The sequence below is a fragment of the Dasypus novemcinctus genome, chromosome 6, assembly GCF_030445035.2.
Source record: "Dasypus novemcinctus isolate mDasNov1 chromosome 6, mDasNov1.1.hap2, whole genome shotgun sequence".
Lineage (NCBI taxonomy): Eukaryota > Metazoa > Chordata > Mammalia > Cingulata > Dasypodidae > Dasypus > Dasypus novemcinctus.
The window spans coordinates 91,301,310-91,323,413 of NC_080678.1; the positions used below are offsets into that span (position 1 = coordinate 91,301,310).

Consider the following 22,104-nt stretch of genomic DNA (forward strand, 5'->3'; position numbering starts at 1 on the left):
ACATGTATTTCTAATCCATCTAAAACTGGAATGAACACCGAAAATACACATAGATCTTAATCTCTAATTTGTGCCATGATGGTGATTTTTATTTTTGTATTTCTCGTTTATTATCGGAATTTTCAACAATGAATGCATTCAAAATAAAAAGAGCTTTAGTTTTTCTAATTATAAGTGTAACAAATACCGAGGAATTTCAACCAATTCAAACACTCAGAATAAGTGGCTATCACCTGCAATCTCAGTACGCATGTTAGTGGGGTTTGTTTATATTTCCATTTTGCTTTCACTGCACATGTTAAGGAGATGTACTTATAAACCCATGCATACATCCACAGAATAAAGAAAAGGTGCAGGATTTTCAGCTTTTAAAAAATTGTTTCTAATTTATCAAAATATCATGAATATCATTCTCTTCTAATAAATGTAGATCTAATTCATTATTTTAATGAGCTGATCAGTACTGATCATATAGAGCTATAATGTAGTATTCATATGTATTTAAGATTTTAGGTACCTAGAAGTGGAATTAATGTGTAAAAAGAAAGAAACACCTTTTGGCTGTTGTGGAAAATAATGCTGCTATGAACACTGGTGTACACAAAACTGCTCAAGGCCTCTCTGTTGAGTAAGTAAAGATCCTAAAAATCATGGGTTGAGACTGTATGAGAAAGAGATTTTATGGGTGTCATCCAGCTCTAGTGGAGAGTAATGCTTTATCTCTAATCTCTTTAATTGTGGCATCTTTTGCCAGATGGAAAGGAGCTACAAGATAATAAATTGGAATCATTTTTTGGCACAATTTTTTTGGTATGCATGCTAGAATGCACACTCTGGGTATTTGTTTCTGACTGCATTCTTGCTTTGTAAAATATCTCTTTTATCTTTCTATGGACACTCACATGCACTGATTTTGCAATCCCAAGGATACATAACGTTTGTGTTTTCCACTTATACAAAAAAAATGTGTTGAGAGAGTCAAAATTAGTGCCTGCTAAAGGGATATTCAGGTAAATTGTACATGTAAATGTGTGCGTGTGTGGGTATGTTTATATGTACTCAGGGTGAAGGGATAGGGAAGGGAAAGGCCAAGAAAGAAGTTTGGGATGTTTACCCAGTCACTCTGGAGCTGCATCCCAGAGTGAGACCTTAGATGGCATGGTGGCCATCAAAGTTCCCTGCTTCCTCTGACTGATGCTTTGCAGCATCCCTGGGGGAAAGGCAGATGAGAGGTGCTCTTGCAAATTTAGAGATCGGGAGAGTGGAGGCCTGTACACAGGCTCTTAGCTGGAGGAGTGAAGGACCTCGATGGCCCCATCTCCTCATTTCCAACCCATGTTCTTTCCCTTCCAAAGTGCCGTCTCACACTCTAGCAGGTCCAATCCCATTTTCTCCAGTGCCCCCATGCTCCTGAGGCACTAATTAGTGATCTAGGAAAGGCAGTTCTGACCCCATCCTCCCCAGGCATGTGCTTCCTTCTGGCATACTCACTGCATCCTGTGCTGGTGCTTTCCTTTGATTTGTGCCCCTGGGTTCTTGCTGCATCACATGTGACACTGTTGAAACAAGACCCTTCTCATCACAATTCCTCTCACATCTTTCACCTATGGGGAGCCCAAAGCTCAAAGACACTCTTTCCAGAGGCGTTCTGGGCAGAAAGAGCTCTGTACCCCAGGGCTGAACTCCCAGGATCTGGTTTTCTTTGTCTCCCTGTGGCTAGTCTTCAACCATGCTTGGGTCTGGGTCTGGATCTGGAAGGGATTACCCCAAAGCCCAGAACTGCACAGAAATCACAGAGACACTCTGGACATAAATGACTCCATGGAGACAGTTTGAGTGGATATTGTCAACCAAAGTATGGTCCCATGGTCAAGCTCAGTTGATTACTATCTGCTTGGGTTCCTTCCAGACTTCCCTATGGACCAAAGGGTTTCTGGCTTTCATCTCCTCAGCTAACTGGGTAACATAAATAAGAAACCACTCTCGCCAACCCACAAGGGTTCCCATGTTCTTAATGGGTCCTGAAATTCCACTGGAAACTTACCACTAACAAAATGAAAACGTAGCCCAGAATTCTTTGGTTTGGGAAATAATATTGTATTAAAGAATTTAATGGAAGACAAGTAGGCATACTTAATTGCAATGGTCACATCAATTTATCTCTCAGGATCTTTCCGAGGATGTGGTCACTTCAGGTCATTTTGAGTCCCTCAATCCAGAATGAACACTTCCTGTACTGATGTCCACCAGCCTCTGGCCCCATCCCCTGTGTGTTCCTATTCTTCTCTTCCCATGCTTCTTCTCTGCTGCCTCAGTCTGACCCCTGCTTTCTATTGTTTTGGTTGCAAAGGTAGTTGCCAGTATAAATGTTTCTCCTTGGAGGATGCACTTTTCTCTTTCCTTGGGTTTTTCATCAATTTTACTATTTTCCATCAGTTTTACTATTATGGGCACAGATGTTTTATTTCTTCTTCTACCTTGTGCTTGAGGTGTGTAGGACTTCCTCAGTCTGTGGCAGCACGTTCCTTCTAAAGCACTGATGGTACCTGAGGTTTTCCTTAGAACCAAATGGACGGAGCAATGGATGTTCTCTTCCCTCACCAGCATAGGCACCTTTAGAATTTTTAAAATAAGGTGTAAAAAAAGGACTCCAGACAGAACATTTTCTGTTCCAAGATTGGGGTGACTGTTAAGGAATGTAGAATTGCTGCAGGGAGATTTGAAGAGGATTTAAACTAAAAATGGGGAGGTGATTTTCCATCAATTATCAACCCACCAGCACCACATCACTGTTTTACTGGTTTTTGAAAAAGACTCTTGGAACAACTCAGTTCCAAAATATAAGCCCCACATTGTGGTGACAGATTAAAGCACAGTGCCCGAGACATTCCAAAGAGTATCTCCATAAACCATCCTCCTTCTTTACTTTCTTGCTGAAGGCGAGCACTGTGTAAATTAAGCTTACAAATATTACGCTTATACAGGGGTCTTGTATTTATGGTGCATCAAGACACACACAATGGAATTGATTTTCAGCCAAATGAGTGGAGGAAAACATTTCAGGAAATAGAATAGATATTAGGCACTTTTTTGTTGTCTCTTGCACTTGTTTATCATTTCGTTGTCAATCCTTTGGGAATCTCATCTATTCCTATGGTTTAACTGACATACACATATGCATGAATCACAAATATATATCTTGAGCTCAGATACTTTGCCTAAGCTCCAAACTAACTTCCTCTTAAACATGTCTGCCTGGAGTACCTTGTAGGTATTTCTGAGTTAACATAAACCTGAGCAAAAACTTCCACATCTTATAGGTAATTTCAACAAGTTTTCACAATGAGGACAATGAGAAAATTTGGACACAAAACATAAAATATTGGACTCACTGCAGAGTTAAGAAGATAGTGAAGATTAACCAGAAAGGATCTGTATGAGGGTGGAGGTCTTTTTAGTTTGTCTCAGTGATTAGAATGATTTTACCATAGGAGGATTTGCCTCTTTCAAAAGGGGTGTCTGAGAGGCTAAGAAGTCTCTGAAGGAGAGAGTGATAAAGTTGGAGACTGAGGCCCAGCCAATTTGATTGAGACTCTGAAGAGATGTACCAGAAAAGAAAGATAATTTGAAAGTAGACAGACTCTCATAGGCACTGAAACCCAGATCCTAATTGTCTCAGAACCTGAAACTTGATTTTGAAGTATTGGATTGATAGTGCCCCCCAGGTGTCTGGAAGAAGAAATTAATATCCTCTCTGTAAGAAGGTTAACATTTTTAGACCTCTCCAAGCAAATTTGTAATACAATATCTTGCCAAGAATAAAAATTAAGGAGGCATTTGGAAACAAGACAAATGAATAAAAATGAACAGTAAATGGCCACCCTCTAAGCCAAACTCAGCAGTACAAGCATTACCTTCCCCCCAGCATGGGACATGTTCCAAGGGATAAGCCTCCCTGGCACCAAGGGATTACTACCATCACCAGCTGGTGATGCAACTAGAAAAAGACCTTAAATAAAAGGGGGAAATGGTAAAGACAGATGAGTTTATGTGGCTAAGAGACTTCAAAATGAGTCAGGAGGTCATTAGAGGGGTCGTGTTTATGCATGTCTCAGCAGGATCCCAGAGACAATCAAGGTGGATACAATCCCAGGTAGTGGTGTTCCTGAAGGCTATGGAGCCACACAGGTTCTACAGTCATGACAGATGGCTCTGGAGTTTGGTGCCTTGCTGGTGGGCCCTACTTTGGAATTTCTGCTCCTGAATGTGATGGAGTTGAGCTCAGATGTGACCTCTCTACACATGCCTCTTCTGTCACTTTTACTGACCCAGTGGTTGGTGCTGAGTTTTGTGTATGCTCAGAAGACTTGAATCTCTGGACTGTCCATGTGCCAGCTGGGCCCTGAGTTTCAGCATTGTTGGAACACCTACTCTCCAGTTCATTGGGCTTACCCAGGTCAGCTGATGGAGAGGTGAGAATGGTCAGTCACCACACCAGGGAACCAAAAGTGTCTATAACTGGAAGCAGGAGAATCACATCCATCAATCATGTGGGACCTAAGGTCCCTCTCAATGTAGAGGTGGAGTGGACATCACCATCCCAGGGTCCACAGGATAGAGGAATAAAATATGGATTGTAGGGGACTTGTTGGTGTTCTACTATAGAGCTGTTGTGACTCTAAGAAGTGATTGTACCATTGATGTGAAGATGGTGGCCATGGGAATTGCTGAGGGCAGGAAGAGGGAGGAAGAGGTGTGATATGGGGCATTTTCAGAACTTGGAGTTGTCCTGAATGATATTGCAGGGACAGATGCAAAACATTTTTTAGCCTTCCATAACCCACTGGATGAACTGGGGAGAAGTGTGAATTACAATGCAAACTATGGTCCATGCAGTATGGCAGTGCTCCAGGGTGTGTTCACCAAATGCAATGAATGCAATGATTGTACCTTACTGAGGAAAGGGGATGTTGATGTGGGAAGAGCAGGGGATGGTAGGTGGGGTGGGGTAGGGAGTGGGGTATATGGGAACCTCTTATGTTTTTAATGTAACATTTTGTGTGATCTATTTCTCTTTAAAAAATACAATATTAAAATAAATAAATAAATAAAATGAACAGTAAAAATAGATAATAGAAACCAACCCACAGAACTCAGATATTGAACTTATTAGGTACCAATTCTCAAAGAGTTATGTTTAGGTGATAAGGAAAATATTGAGAATTAGGAAGAAACTAGAAACTACAAAAAGGAACCAAATAGAAATTTCAGAACTGAAATAATAACTGAATTTAAGAATTCAATGAATGAACTTAACAGAACAGAAACAGCTGGAGTAAATTGGAAGATAGGTTAAAAGAACATATCTGGAATGAAACTGAGATAGAATAAAATATTGTCAGTCCAGAAAAGAAAAGAATATGTGAGATATGGAAGATACAGTGAGAATGTATAGCATAAGTGTAATTAAAATCCAGGAGTGGAGAAAAGAGAGACTGTTGCTAGAGTAATATTTGAAGGGATAATGACTCAGAAGTTTCAAAAATTGATGAATGATATGAAGCCACAGATTGAGGAAGTCTTACATACCTCAAGCAGAAAACAGAAGAAGAAATAAAACATCTATGCCCATAATAGTAAAACTGATGGAAAATAATAAAATCGATGAAAAACCCAAGGAAAGAGAAAAGTGTATCTCTAAAGAAGAAACATTTATACTGGCAACTAACTTTGCAACGAAAACAATAGAAAATGGAAGAAAATGAATTGGTTCCTTTAAAATGCTGAAAGAAAATTAACTCCTTATTTCAAATTTCATTCCTAGAGAAAATATGCCTCATGAATTGAAGGTAAAATAAGACATGAACAAACTGAGCCAATCTGTAATACTCACAAAAAGGGATGTATTAAAAGATGATTTTACAAATAAAAGGAAAGTCATCCCAACTGGAAGGATAGAGAATAAAGAATAAAGAAAATAAAACTGACAAATCTTTATTATATAAATTAACTTTTAAAAATTAATTTATTGAAGTATATCACTCATACATAAAGACACATAAACAATAAGTGTGTAGTAATAGCTGTGAATTTACAAAACAAAGATATATAACATCACACAGGACTCTCATAACTCACCCTACAACCAATATCCTGCATTTTTTTAATCCTGCATTTTTATTAAAACTTTTTAACTGATTAAAGAGCATTGTCAAAATCTTACTACTAAGCAAAGTATTTTCCCCCAACCCACCCTATTATTAATCTTTTAAAAATGTTTATTTTATTTATTCCTCTCTCCTTCCCCTCATTGTCTGCTCCCTGTGTCCATTCACTGTGTGTTCTTCTATATCCACTTGCATTATCCTGTGGCACTGGAAAATTGCATCTCTTTTTTGGTTGTGTCATCTTGCTGCATGAGCTCTCCATGTGTGCAGTATCACTCCTGGGCAGGCTGCTCTTTTTTCACGTGGAGCGGCTCTCCTGTGGCACACTCCTTGCACATGGGGGACCCCTACGCAGAAACACCCCTGCATGGCATGGCACTCCTTCTGCACGGCAGCAGCATTGTGCATGGTCCAACTTACCATGGGTCAGGAGACCCTGATGATTGAACCCTGGGCCCTCCATATGGTTGACAGATGCTCTATCAGTAGAGCCATATCAGCTTCCCTATTATTATCTTTTAATCATTTATATATGAACATACATAAACAATTAAGTGCAGAGTAAAAGTTGTGAACTTACAAAGCAAACGTACACAACATCATACAGGGGTCTTGTACATCAACCCTCCACCAACACCTTGCATTGTCATGAGGCATTTGTTACAAATTATGTAAGAATATTGTCAAAATCTTACTACTAATCATAGTCCTTATCTTATATTTGGTGTGTTTTTCCCCCAACCCATCCTATTATTTTTAAAATATATTTTTATGACAGAGTTCTAAATTTATAAAACAATCATACACATGTGAAGAATTCCCAAACAGTACCCCTCTATCCACACAACACACTGTGGCAAAACATTTGTTACAGATAAGATAATATCATCTGATTATTACCACATCCATAGTATACATTTGGCTCACACTTTCCATACTGCCTCATTATCAACACAGTACATCTTTGGCATAGATTCAAGAATATTATATTATTACTGCTAACCACAGTCCATAGGCCACTCCAGTTGTATTTTTCCCATGCTTCTCCACATTCTCAACACCCTGCAGTAGTGATGTACATTTGCTCTAGCTCACAAAGGACACTCTTGCATCTCTACCATCAACCACAATTGTCATCCACCCCTTGGTTTACTGCTATTCAGTTCCTAGATTATTCTTTAGCATTTTGTCAATTGGCTTTTACATACCTAGACTACCATTTTCAGCCATGTCCCCATTTTTAAATTAATTGTTACTCACTATTTGTTACCATCCACTCTATACATTTCCATGCTTTTACAGTAAAGCTAATTACAACTTCTACACACATTAAACATCAGTAGTCTATCTCAGTCCTCCTCTTATCTCCTTTAAGAATCCACCATCTACCACCAGGTCTTGAAGATATTTTCCTACAATTTCTTCTAGAAGCTTTATGGTTCTTGCTTTTATTTTTAGGTTTTTGATCCATTTTGAGTTAACTTTTGGATAAGGTGTGAGATAGGGGTCCACTTTCCTTCTTTCAGCTATGGATATCCAGTTCTTTCAACACCATCTGTTGAATGGACTGTTCTGCCTGAGCTGTGTGGGTTTGACAGGCTACTCAAAAATCACTTCACCATACTTGTGAGGGTCCATTTCTGAACCATCCATTTAGTTCCATTGTTCTATTGTCTGTCTTTATGCCAGTACTGTGCTGTTTTTACCACTATAGCTAGGTAATATGATTTAAAGTCTGGAGATGAGGATTCACCTTTTCTTTTTTTGACGTTTTTGGCTATTCAGGACCCCTTATCCTTCCAAATAAATTTGATAATCGTGTTTTCAATTTTTAAAAAATGCTGGTGGAAATTTTATTGGGATTGTATTGAATCTGTACATCAATTTGAGTAGAATTTATATCCTAATGATATTCAGTCTTCCAATCCATGAGGATGGAATGTTTTTCCAGTTATTTGGGCCTTTTTTTGATTTCTTTTAACATTGAGTTGCAGTTTTCTGAATACAAGTGCTTTACATTGTTGATTGACTTTATTCCTGACTATTTGCATTTTATCTGTCATATTTTATTTTCACTCCTCTTTTGACCAATATCACTTGCCAGGGGAAATGCAAAAGATTAAGGACTTTAATTTATTAATGGTTTAAAGGACACAAAGCCAATATTCCCTACCATATCTCCATTTATTTATTTACTTACTTACTTAAATTTTATTTTTTAATTATCTTTTTAAAAAAACTAATAGATCACACAAAATGTTACATTAAAAAATATGAGGTTCCCATATATCCCACTTCCCACCCTCACCCCATCATTTTTTAATTGTATTTTTTTGAAGATACATAGATCACAAAAAATGTTACATTGACCATGAGGTGCAGTGATGCCCAGAGATGTACTTACCAAATGCAATGGATGTGTCATGATGATGGGAGAGAGTGTTGCTGTGGAGGGAGTGGTGGGGTGGGGGCGGTGGGGTTGAATGGGACCTCATATTTTTTGAATGTAATATTTTAAAAAAATGAATAAAAAAATTAAAAAAAAAAAAGAGATTACCATATACCCTCCACCCCACTCCTCCCACATCAACAACTTCTTTCATCATTGTGGCACTTTCATTGCATTTGGTGAATACATTTTGGAGCCGCTGGACATTATATATCTTGCCATATCTCCATTTAAATGAGCTAATCTTGATCCTACATAAATCTCATAAATCATGGGGATGACAGTAAACTTAATTAAATAGTTGCCTACAATTAAATAGTTGCATCAATTGCAGAAGCTGTCCCAGGTGTAGCGTCTATGATAGAGAAGATCAACATATCCTCTAACAAGTTTATGTGTCCACTTCTGTGGAGAATGTTTTCTTCGTTATCCCCATGAGAAAGGAGGATGAGAAGTGGTTTATATACATATGGGTTAGATAGCAGTACACACTTATGGTCTTACATTCCCATCCTCTGTGATAGTATATTCCAAAGGAATTTGGTCAGTCTGAATAGGAACATCACATTTATTTATCAATTATATCATATTAATGAGATTGATAACCAAGAAGAGGCAATGCATTGCAGGCCTTAGTAAGACATAAAGACTCCAGAAAATGAGAGAGATTTTTGAAGATTCAGGTGCCCACAACATCATTGAAGTTTTCAAAGGTGCATGGTCCAGAGGCATGCCATGATATCTTCTCCAAAGTAAAAGACAACTTAGTACACCTTGTACCACCCACAGCTAAGAAAGAAGCACAATTATACCTCTTTGGGTTCTTTATCGTATTCCACTCTTGAAATACTGTTAAAAGCACTTACTTGGTGTGAACTTTAAGGGACCCAGAGCAAAGGAAAGGCTCTGCTGCAAGTCCAGACTGTGGTGTCAGCTGCTTGGGCCATACAACTCAGTAGACTCTATGGTACTAGAAGTATCTTTTGTAGGAAAAGATGCTAAATGAAATTTATGGGAAGCCCCAATTGGAGATCAAAATGTAGAGCAAAGCTAAGCCATGTTCAGCAAATAAATGAATACCACACATAAAACAGCTACTGGCTTGCAACTGGGCCCTGGTAGAAGAGAGTATCTGGCCAAGGAAAATTGAGTTGCCCCATGATAGAGCTTCCCATTATGTGTCAGGGTTTGTCAGCTCCACTGAACCATAAGATTGGGTGAGTCAAGTGGCAATCCACTATCAGACAAAGTGGAACATCTGACATGTGCACTGTTTGAGAGAGCCCAAGAAAGTAGCATGAACAGGGACCCAGACCTCCACGTCACTTACCACAGTGGCACTGATGTTTGTCCCTCAGTTAACACCCATGATTGCTTGAAGGGAGGAGTCACTTATGGCCAGCAAAGGAGTGGAAAAGCACAGACAGGCAGCTCTATATTTTGGTTAAAGCCAAAAATGAACTGCTACTGCTTTACTGACCTTCACATAGCCAGGAAAGGCCATGATGAGGGGCAATCCTCCCGATGGGCAGAGCTTTGGACTGTGCACCTTATCAGCCATTATCGATAGAAAGAACAATAAATTGAGGTAAGGATATCCATAAACTCAAAGGCAGTGACAGATTACTCAGCTTGTTGGTCAAGGGCATAGAAGGAGAAAGGATGGCAAATTGGAAATGATGAGGTCTGGTGAATAAACATGTGGATGGAATTATGGAAGAGGAAAGGAAAATGGGAGGGCTTTTGTATCACATGTCAGTGTCCACTAGAGAGTACTCACGATATAAAAGACACTAAACAAGAAAGGAGTCAACATGACTCAACCAGTTAATGTTAGACAGCTTATCATTGATCTCCCTATTGTTGGCACAATGGGCTCATGAACAGAACAGCCATGGCAGCCAGGATGGAGGTTATGGAGGAATGGGTCTAATAACATGGGATCCTCTCACAAAAGCTGATCTAGCTAATGCCAAGCTACCAGCAACAGAGAACAATAGTGAACTACTGTATGGCACCAGCACCATCTGCTCAGGAGAGCCTCCAGCCACGTGGTGGCTAGTGGACAGCCTCAGTCCCCTTCTACCAGTATTCTTGTATCAGATGCCTTGTCTGCTGCAAGGTCTTGGTCATCATCACTGTCTGAGGGCTTGCTCAGTGTTTTGTTCACTAACTTGGTATCTCATATAGCATCACCTCAGACAAGCATGGATCCTTTCAAACCCCACACCTCTCAGAGGTCAGTGACCTGTCAAGGAGTGGAATAACATCTTGAAAGCATGGTTGAGGCATTGTCTTAGACATGATGCACTATAAGAATGGGCACCTTTCTCCAGGATGCAATATCTAACATAAATTCCATGTCCCCCAAAAGTAGAATACAACACTTTAGAACCAGGTGCTTGGGAAATTTGGGCATCCTGTTCTTCTAACTTAAGGTTCTGTGAGTCTAGATGTTTGTTTCCCATAGGGGTAATGGCAAAACTGATACTTCTTTCAGATGATTGTCTACCTAGGAAACCCAAGAGAATCAAAAGACAAATAATTAGAACAAGAGTTCATCAATATTGCCAGATAATACATTAGTGACTTTTCATTACAACTTCAGTAATCAATTAGAAAATATAACATATAAATATAATTAATTCTCAATAGCAATGAACTCTGTACAATATCTAGGAATATATCTAGGAATATCTAGCAGGAAGTTCCTTATTTTTATGAATAAACATTTTATAAATAAAAACTGCATTGCATTTAGGATATCATAAAACCTAAATAAATGAAGACATAAACAGTTTTCATAGATGGGAAAACCCAATACTGTAGATATAGCAATACATACTTAGTGAATCTATAATATCAATTCAGTACTCAACAGAATATTACAATGATTTATATGGAATGTGAAATTCCAATTCTGAAATTAATATGTTCAAGACAATTTGATAAAGGAAACTAAGTAACTGTTTTTCTTATTGCCTAACACCATTTATTATAAGGTAAGGAAATTAAAACAATGTGCAAGAACACGCAAATGTATCAAATAATAGAAAGTACAGATTTTTTCATATATATGGGTAATTAGTATACGATAACAGTAGTATTTCAAGTCAGTTGGGAAAAATAGACTATCCAATAAACATAGGAACTTGTAGCTATGCACTTGGAAAAAAATAAAAGTTAGATGTCTTACCTCACATACCATTCATAAAAATTAATTCCAGATGGGTTATAGAGTTAAACAGCAACAATAAAAAAAACTTAAAAAAATAGAAGGGAGAATGTTTTTGACTTGGGGGTAGGAAAGGACTAAAATAATAAATTCTAAAACCCATAAAGTAGAACTTAACAAATATGTTAGCATAAAAATAAAAATCTCTGTAAGATCAAAAACATTTTTGAAAAGGTTAAAAATAAGTAATAGAGAATATTTACAACATATGTAATATATAACAGACCAACATCCAAAATACATAAAGATCTCCTTTATTCAATAAATGAGAAATAGTAAATAGAAAAACGGACAAAATATTTGAAGAGACCATTCACAGTAACGGAAATACAAATTGCCAGTAAACATCAGAATGGGAGTCAATTTCCCCAATAATCAGGATAAGTTCATTTAAAACATCAATAAGACAATTTTAAAGAATAAGAATGGAAATATTTTCAAAGTTTGATAAGATTTGTGGCACCAGCAAGAAAGTCTTAGCTGGAATACATATTGATATAGCTTCTTTAACATGCAACTTTGCAGTAACTGTAGTAACTAAAAAGGGGCAGGCAGTTTGACTTAAAAATTCTATTTTGTGATAACTTTCCTAGAAAAATTATGGTGCAGGTTGATGAAGGGGAGGTATAGGGATGAACAAGGATGTTAATTATAACATTATTTGTAAAAATAAAAATAAAAGTAAAAATGGAAACAATGGAAATTCTATCAATGTAGAAATGGCTGATGCTCTAAGGATATGAATTATATACATGCAGTGGCATTAGAACTATAAGACATGCTATTCAATGATTCAAAGATTACAATATACTATGGGCAGTAGGATAAATTTATTTGAAACAGAAGCATGCATACACATCACAAGCACAAAGTCATAAATTTCTGTAGATCAGTGCTGTACTTCCTGCAATGATGAAAATGTTCTATAATCTATGTGACTTTCAACACTCGAAATATTACCAGTGTGACTAAAGAACTGAAGTTTACATTGTATTTAATTTTAAATAATTTAAATTTAAATAGCTGCATGTGACTATTGGCTTCCATATGAAAGATTTCATCTTAAATCATAGATAAAGGTGTTGAAATATATTACATGAATGTGTTCCTATATTACTTGTTTAATTGGAAAAGTAATATTTAAAAGGAAAAATATGAGAAATAGCTTCTCAAAAGATATACAAAACTTAGCCAAAACTAGTAAACGTCTTCACTCAGATGGTTTTTGAAGCTTGTGCATTTAATGTTGTTTGGTGCTTAGGCTTTTACGTTTCTTAGCATGGAGGAAGAAGAAAGGCTGTAAATTGTTGCTTGAGAGTCTGCATATTTTGACAAAATTTGTATTTGCAATGTTAATATGGAAAATGCGTGGAAAAATGTTAATTACACTATTGGATTCTTTATTTCTTTTTTTGACTCAGCTCACACCAGAGCTGTAAAACCTCAATTTGTGTTCATGACAGTGTTTTTGGTTGTTGTTTTTTTTTTTTTTAATGTCTACATTCTTTCTAATAAATTATTGGAAGACTTAAAATAAAAAGATATACAAAACCTATTGCAAAAAAGGTACTTACTAGTCCAATTCCATTTCCTTAGTAATGGGATGTCCCTGGAAATGTGGGTTAGTGGCACATTGGCCAACCCCTACCTAGAGAAAGGCATGGGCAAAGAGGGCTGGTGCTGCCATTAGCTGCAGTGCCATTCCCTATTCCAGGTGAATTGAAGAGAAAGGGCCAGAGGGGCTAAAAACAAAGACCTTTGGGAGTTCTGTGGACTAACCCAGGAAGACCTATGTCAGTAGACAAAGAGTAGGATGAGCTGAGAACAGGAGAGTGAGCGGTTAGACAGGGTTGAGGATCAGAAATAACTGGGCCAGCATTAGTGAGTCGGGGTGGGGGCTGGGGAGAGTAAATGCACGTGGGCTGTAAATGGTGGCTGTGAATGTTCATGGGCATCTTAGATTGAGGATAGGTTGTGCTGGCTGAAAACCCACACTGCCACAGTGGACCTTTCCATTAATGCGTTTATTTTAACAAGCAACTTCCATTCAGCCCGTCCTTTTCATCCAGAGACCACGACCCTGCTAATGGGCTCCTGATGCTGTGCAAACAGTGGAGATGGGTCAAGCATGGCGTCAGGGCAGAAAGGAGTGGTTCCAGTTAGAGCCCCTATTGTTGTACCCTGCAGAACCAGTGGGAGGAAGCAGCCAGTTTGATTTAATGATCGAGAAATGCCTCAATGCTTATAAATATGACATAGTAAAAGAGGGATTGTTAATGGGCTCTTTTACAGAGAGATCAGCCATCCAGCTCTAAGTAGCAATAGGCATGTGCTTATTTATTATTTCCAGCTTCCTATAGACAATAAAAGAAAAAAAATCAATTAGTGGGCCAAAACCCATGGATAACGTCCTGAATTTATAACCTTTCTCAAGAAAAAGATCCAGTCTCAGGAAATAAACTTAAGAACTGAATACTCGTCACAGGATATTTTGATAAAAGCGGTAAGTGCCTCACACTATACTGCTCCTGTACACAGGAGGAGTAGAACAGAGCAGTGCTGAAGACAGAGCTCTGATTCGGAATAGTTAAATGCTGCATGTGGTGAATGAAAGCATCCCACCAAAGGCCCAGCCCGCATGACTCCATGCACTGACTTTTGGGCCACTGGAAGGACAGATCAGCTCTTCAGAAAGTGGCAAAGCCTTCGATGGACAGAAACCTGAGGCAAAGAACAGGAGCAACCAGGGAGAGGCCTGAGCCCAAACAGGTCCAAATGGGGATATGACCAGGTCAAGTCAGGCAGTCAAAGTCCAGCCTGAGGAGCAGGATGGGGGCACAGCTTCAGGAGGACTGAGAAGTGAGGAAGAAACTCAGACAAATCAAGGTGAGCAGCTGAGCCTTGTCTTGGGGGCAGGCTGACAGGCATGAAATGGGCAGAGGACCTAGCCAACCTGGTGAAATCTAGGCATGGTTGTCTAACTTTCCATAGATACCCCAAATTGCTCATCTAGGAACCCTTTCTCAGAGTGCCTTCCCACTTTTTCTTCTCTGTTTAACTATTAGTATCCTAGAAAATCTCATCTAAGATGCTATTTCTTCAGGAAAGCATTCATCAAACTTCCAGTTTGGCTTAAATATGCTTTCTCTCTCTGGTCTGCCCACACCCCTAGTTTCCTGTATTTTTCACATATTGTATCATGGTGAGAGATATTTATTTATTCTACACTTGGCTATTATATCATTTATGATACATTTCAGTATTCCTAGGACCCAACAAGACATAGAATGCAGAGTAGGTCTGTGCTAAACATTTGCTGAACTCAACCATCCAAGACACTCTGACCACATGGCTGGATGGGGAGTCTGGCCTCCCATGTGATTTTCCAGGAAGTAATTGACACCCCAAAGGAGTATCTAAGGGCCTGGAGGTCATGAAATTCCCAAAGCACCTCTGCTTATTAGGGTGAGGACTTTTCTTTATCAACCCAGTATCCTCTGATTGCTTCTATTGGAAAATGAGGCAGCCTAAAGTTATCAAAATATTTATTAGGAATAGCAGATGTGAGACAAGCATGGGACATCATTGGATAAATAAGTCTTTATTCTCAAATAAGATGGTCAATTGAGGTGTATGGAAAAGCAACTGCAATATAAGGAGGTCTAAGATACAACTTAAAGCCCAGGAAGTTGCAGAACAGTCAAAGGATCTAGCAGCAGCAGCAGCGGCTTCATGGGAGAGAAGGTAGAGGCATGGGGTTTATAGGATAGACAGGATTTGCCAAGGCAGCAAAGGAATGGGAAAAAAAATCAGTTGTTAGGACAGATATAGCTTCATCTATGAGGCATAATGGGCAAAAGGAGGAAGCTGGAGTATATAGCTCTCGAGTTAAGAGGATATTTTTTGCTGTGGGTCCACCTCCTTCTCATGAGAGAAATATCCAATAGTTCATACCACAATTGTGAAGAGAGCAGGACAAATTCTTGTTTGGTCCAGACTGGTGTTGGTATCCAAGGAGCTCCAAATAATGGTTGTGAAGGCTACAGCAAAGTTATGATTCCATTGGCTGACCTATGATGGTTGTTACAGGGTTCTTAAGACATGGGGAAGACATTGGAATGCATATTGAGTCTAAGTCAAATAACCATCAAAGTCAAGAGAGAGTCCTAATGGCAGTTGGGGAATTGGACTCTACTCTGAAATCTGAAGTACAGCCCAGCCATAAGAGCCAGGCAAACATGGCTTAGGTGAAGTCAACACATCATGATAACAGAGGCTCCTGAAGAGTTCAGGCCTTGCAAGACTATTTTCATCACCTTTGCTTTCTGGCTAGTCTCAGAGGGGTCCCAACACACTGGGATTTTCATCATCTCCTATATTAATGAACCTAAAGATGACCTGCAGATCTTACTTACCCAGAGCTGAGCAGACCTGGGGTGGTTAAGGAACAACACAGGACACAGTATGAATTAAATCTTGGAGGCAGAAATTGATGGACCCCTTTGTAGCAGGAATAGCTAGTTTGTTTGCACAACTAGAAGAATTAATATTCAACAAGAAAAAAGAATTGACCTTAATAAAATGTTGGAAGAGTCTCTCTAGATACAGTCAAGGAGCCTAGATGTGCATTATCAAATTAAACACTCTGCAAATTCATGGCACCTAATGAAACTTTAGGCATTATGGGAAACTTCTGCTACTCTTCTAGTTGTTAGCTACACTGCTATTTGGCAGAGTCATGAAAATAAATGGTGTCCAGTTATTCTTAATAACATTAAGGTTAGAGTCTAATTGAAAGGTGAGATTTCTCTGTCTCAACTTTTCATCCCTGTTTTTATATCATTTTAAGATGATCCAGGCTCATGGGGACTAGGAACCGCTGAAATATAGAGAAGCTGTCTTAGAACCAGATTATGATGGGGAAGGAAAGAAGGTGTAAGAAAAAGGAAAACATGCAAAATATTAAGGATTTTATTGCTATCTTAAAGTGAAAAGACTTTGGGTCCAACCGTGGCATTTACTAGCATAAATGATCTCAATAGGTGATTACTAAAACAGTGCATCTGGTCACACAGAGCAACTGTCCTAACAGGGATGTCACCAGCAACCCCACTTGTGACCTTCAGCTTCCACAGCCACAGATGAGGATGCTTATCAAGCCTGCCCTATCCAACTCAAAGGGTCGTGGTCAAGGTCGAACGGGATAGTCTGCTCGAGCCATTCTCATTAACTAGAAACCTTATTAGAAGAATTATCAACATCTCCCCTAACTAGGACAGACCAGTTGTGCTTTGACAGCTGCAGCAAGCATCTCAGAATGCTGCCTTCAAGCTGCTGTAATTCAATAGGAAAGTAAGGAAATCACATGTGAACCAAACACTCTGGGAATTTGTACATCTTGACTACCCACAAGCCCATGAGAATGCTTCACAACATTTTATACCAATTCCCTGTACTAAAGATGTCCATATGGACTCAAATTATCTTGACCTCTGTTCTTCTACTATTTCTCAAGTGGAGTTCTTGAAAAGTATGGAGCTGACCCTTGGCATGAAATGTGGCCAGCAGCTCAGATTGCTCAACAAAAATACAAAGGCACTTACAACCCGACCATTCTCCAAACAACCACTTTCCTAACTTTAGTGTGTGCAGTTGCTGAGGCTGTTTCCAATTATCCTGGGAAGCTGCGGCTAAGTCCTCATCCTTTGCTGGGCTGTGATGGAGAGAGAGAGAGAGGTCACCAAAAAAGGGCATTTCCTTTACGATGCCATTGGCACCTTCGTAAGTGTGGCCTGTGAATAATGGACCACATTGCATGAGAAATGGGGACCAAGGGGAATAGTTATTCTTTTGAAATATATTTATTGAGTACTTTGATGTTTTGGGAAACTATTCAAGGCATTAGGGAAAGGAAAATGGAGCAATATAAAGTGCCTGTCTCTGTGAACCTAAAATTCTAGCGAGGCAAAACATCTATGTCTATATCCATATCCATATCCATATCCATATCCATATCCATATCCATATCCATATCCATATCCATATATATCTGATCCAATATACATGTGTGTATGTGTGTGTATTTGTATGTGATTGTGATGAGTGTGAGTTTTTTTAGAAGTTATTATTTTTAAGTATGGTGGCCAATGAATTGCCCTTTAGAGAATAATACTTGAAAAAAGATCTGAATAGAATGAACCATGTGTAGATTTGGGAAAACAAGTTTTCCAGTTAATGAGAATGACAAAGACAAGAGCACAGGGTGATAAGTGTTGTTGGCATGGCTAGAATAGCGTTGCCAAGACTTTTATCCAAATTGGAGAATAAGTTAAATGGGCCTTCCCCATGACTCATCACAGGATGGTGGCTGGTCCACTTCTTCTTTTGCACTGCCTCACTTGCAAAAGTCTTGACTCATCCTTATTCCATTCCTCTTCCTCCCTTTTTCCCTACCTCTTCCATCATATTAAGTGAATATCTTAAAATTTATTTTTAAAACAGCATAGAATTTTCATGGACTCAACATACCCAGGTCAAGACTCTGAACATGATATATTTTTAAATGTAGCATTTTTTGTGATCTATGTATCTTTTTAAAAAAGGCAATTAAATTTAAAAAATAAAAAAAAAGAAACCCACAAATGGAAATTCCAACAATGAAAAAAAAATGTTCTCCCTCAAAAAAAAAAAAAGACTCTGATCATGAGAGCCATTACACCTCCCTTGAATAACCATAATCATCTGTAATTATCCAATAATTTGTATTAATTTGGCCAGTTTTTGTGCCTTATATAAATGGAATCATAAAGCATGTGCTCTTTTCTTTCTTGTTTCTTCTGTTTAGTTTAACATGATACCTGTGAAATCCCTCTGTGTTGTTGCATGTAATTCCACATCTTCCATTCTCATTGCTGTATGGTATTCTGTTGCAGGAATATGCCACAATTTATTTATTCGTTCTACTGCTGATGGGAATTTTGATAGTTTTCAGCTTATAAGTAATGCTGCTATGAATGTTTTAGAACAGAAAATTTGGTGAACATATGTATGCTTTTTTTGCATATATGCCTAGGAGTGGAATTGCTCAAGAGTACATGTATGTTAAGACATTAGATGCAGCTGAAGAATTTCCCAATGTCAATTCATTTGAAAATAATACTTATTATTATTATTTTTAAAGATTTATTTTATTTATTTATTTACCCCCCTCGTTTTTTGCATCTCTGTCTGCTCTCTGTGTCCATTTGTTGTGCGCTCTCTGTCTGTTCATTTTCTCTTAAGGAGGCAATGGGAACCAAACCATGTGGGAGAGAGGCACTCAATCGCTTGAGCCACCTCAGCTCCTTGGTTTATTGTGTCTCTTGTTGTCGTTCTTCTTTGTGTCTCTTTGTTGCATTGTTTTGTTGTGTCAGCTCACCATGCCAGCCCATTGCACCAGCTCACTGTCTTACTGGTCTTCTTTAGGAGGCACTGGAAGCAGAACCTGGGACCTCCCATGTGGTAGGCGGGAGCTCAATTGCTTGAGCCATATCCACTTCCCTTATTGTAATAAAAGTAATATGCAGTCATTGTTGGGAATTTGGAAAACAGGGAAAAGTTAAACAAAATAAAAGTACATACTAATCTTTATTTTCATAATTGCAGAACTGGTGTCATGCTATATATATCCTACTGTTTTCACTTTCCATTGTAGCATCTCCAATATTATTAAATACTCTTTGAAAACAAAAGTTTCAATGACAGAAATAGGGTGTGTCAAAATTAATTTAAATTGTTTTTATTCATTATTATTATGAACATTGTTTCAATGACCATTACTACACAAATTTTATGCATGCTTCTGATTATTTCCTCAGAATAAATTTTGAGAAACAGAATTAAATGTTGAAGCTCTTGCTTTATATTGCCTAATTTCCTTTAAAAAATTGAAAACTGAACTAATTTACATTTTCCCCAGTATTTGGCTGACTCATTTCACTAATAATATAAAGACATCATATTCTATTAATTAGCATTTACATGATAGCTATTAAATTTAAATATTTATGCATTCATTGGCTAATTGTATTTTTGGTAACTTCCCTGTCATATCTTTTGCTCATTTTCTGGAATATTCATCATTTCCCTACTGATTTTTAGTAACTTTGTATTTTCAAATCATGAACTCCATATTTATCATGTCCTCATCTTCTACCTTAAGTTCTGCAATTGCTAAATGCTGTGAAGAAAGCATGTGCAACATGACAGAAAAGGTTTGAGAGTCACATTTTACCTTTCTTGAAAGGAAAGTGGTATGTTTTGGACACACACCTGTACCACTTGCATCATCTCTAATTCTGGCCATCTATTAATTGGCTCTCCCAATGTTCATAAGCCATGGAAATGAAAGAGGCAGGCGTGAACCAAGGGACATCCTTACCTGTGGTCTCCTCATTGCACAGATGGGGAAAACGGGGTGCAGAGGGTAAAAGAGAACTGCCAAGGGTTGAATACCATAAATGAGTGCTAGGGAATGAGAACTCAGGGTTCCTTGTACCCATCACCTGACCGGCAGTCCAGGGATCACCACCCACTCTTTCTATGGTATTTCTGATAGGTTGAGAGCACATGGGTGGACACACATTGTGTTTTTCACTTTCTCAGTCCATCAAGTTCAGTTTATGGAGCACTGTGACAGCCAGAGCCCCTGAACTCCGGGACCTGGGTTCCTGTTGAACATCTGGCTCTTGGTGTGACTTCCCTATCTTGGTGTGACTTCCCATTGCCAAGGAACGCACCAAGACAAACACCCATGTTCCTGTCCCATCCCTTCTCCTTAGGACTCTGGTGCCTGAAGCCTGTCTCCTCCATCAGGCCTCTCAGCTCTCAGACCCGTGTCCAGAGGTAAAGCCTAAATGAGCTCCTGGAGCCCTTCCAGCCCCTTGTGGGAACGCTGGAGTATGAACGGTGCCAAACAGGCCTGTGTGCAGCTTGGACAGGATCCAGAGATCTAAAGATGTCTGAATTTCTCTAAGCGCATCCTACAGTGGACTTTTCCCAAACAAGACTGGCCCCAGAGGATGACATTTCATTAGAGTTCAGTTTCTTGGCAACGTCTTTGTAAATCTATAAGGAAGTTTACTTCAGAAACTAAAATCTGGAATACCTCTCTCATCATAAAATAAGACTTGCAGACAATTTCAAAGTGGCATGAGAAATCAGGGTCTAGGGTTTATTAATCTTATTAAGCCACACTTTATAGTTTGCTGTTTATTACAGTCGAATGAATTCACCACCCTACCTAACTTCACATCATCTGGCCTCAGGGTAAGAGGTAAAGGCTGTCAGGTAATCCAAGAAGAAGTCTTCCAGGAATTTCTGAGTTGTCATATTTAGATAATTTCTAACCAAACTAATATTAAATAATTCCTATATTAATAATTTTCATGTCGTGTAAAGTTACAAAGATTCCAAGATTAGAATGCATAAGATACGACTAGAATTTATTTTATGTTCTGCTTCAAGAAAGTTAAGGTAAAGACCAAGCCAGGGAATACTGATTAACGTCTAGATTAAGCAATCTATAAATCATTAATGGTTTTCCCATTTATAATTCAGATAAACCAAAGGAGTTTTCCCTTTAATAATACATTCTGTAGTTTTAGAACCTGCATCGATTAATAAAATAACTTCAAAGCTATTTCCAAAATTGTTTACATTTCCTATCTTCTACATCACCAAGAGAGCCAAGTTTAGCAAATGAAAACTAACATTAATCAAAGGAAAAGTATGAATTGCACCAACTGCCCCTGGAATTGAGGAATGTGAAAGGAAATGCTCTCATGTGCTCACTATTCTTCCCAAAGGTAAAAACAGTCCACAATTTGTTTTTAGGCTTTACCCAGAGAGCTGCAGCAGAAAATAAATCACGGCAAGAGGGTCCCTTGGTTCCAGCTGGCTGCAGCCTCAGCGTTGATCACCACTGAACAAAGCTGAGGCTCAGCCTGACTCATCTCCACACAGCACGCCCTGAGCTCCCTGGAACAGTCCCTGCCTTCCCAGATCTCCTCGACAGGCACTTGGGAAGGACCTTGACCTGAACACTACTAGTGCCTCGCCCCCTCCGTTGCACTTACCAACAGCTGCCTCTTACAGCCTCAGCGTCCTGGACGCCAGGCTCCTGAGCTGGTGCTGCCGAGGTCCCTGGCACCCTCTGCCCAGACACCTGACCCTGTTGGGAATCAGTGGGCACCCAGCCACCAGACCGGCAACTG

At 38.8% G+C, this 22,104-nt stretch overlaps 1 pseudogene; it reads right to left on the reverse strand.

The window, feature by feature from the left end:
• Positions 1 to 10,177, reverse strand: part of LOC101431039 (eukaryotic translation initiation factor 2A pseudogene) — a 46,807-nt pseudogene extending 36,630 nt beyond the window's left edge.
• Between the last annotated feature and the right edge of the window lie 11,927 nt (positions 10,178 to 22,104).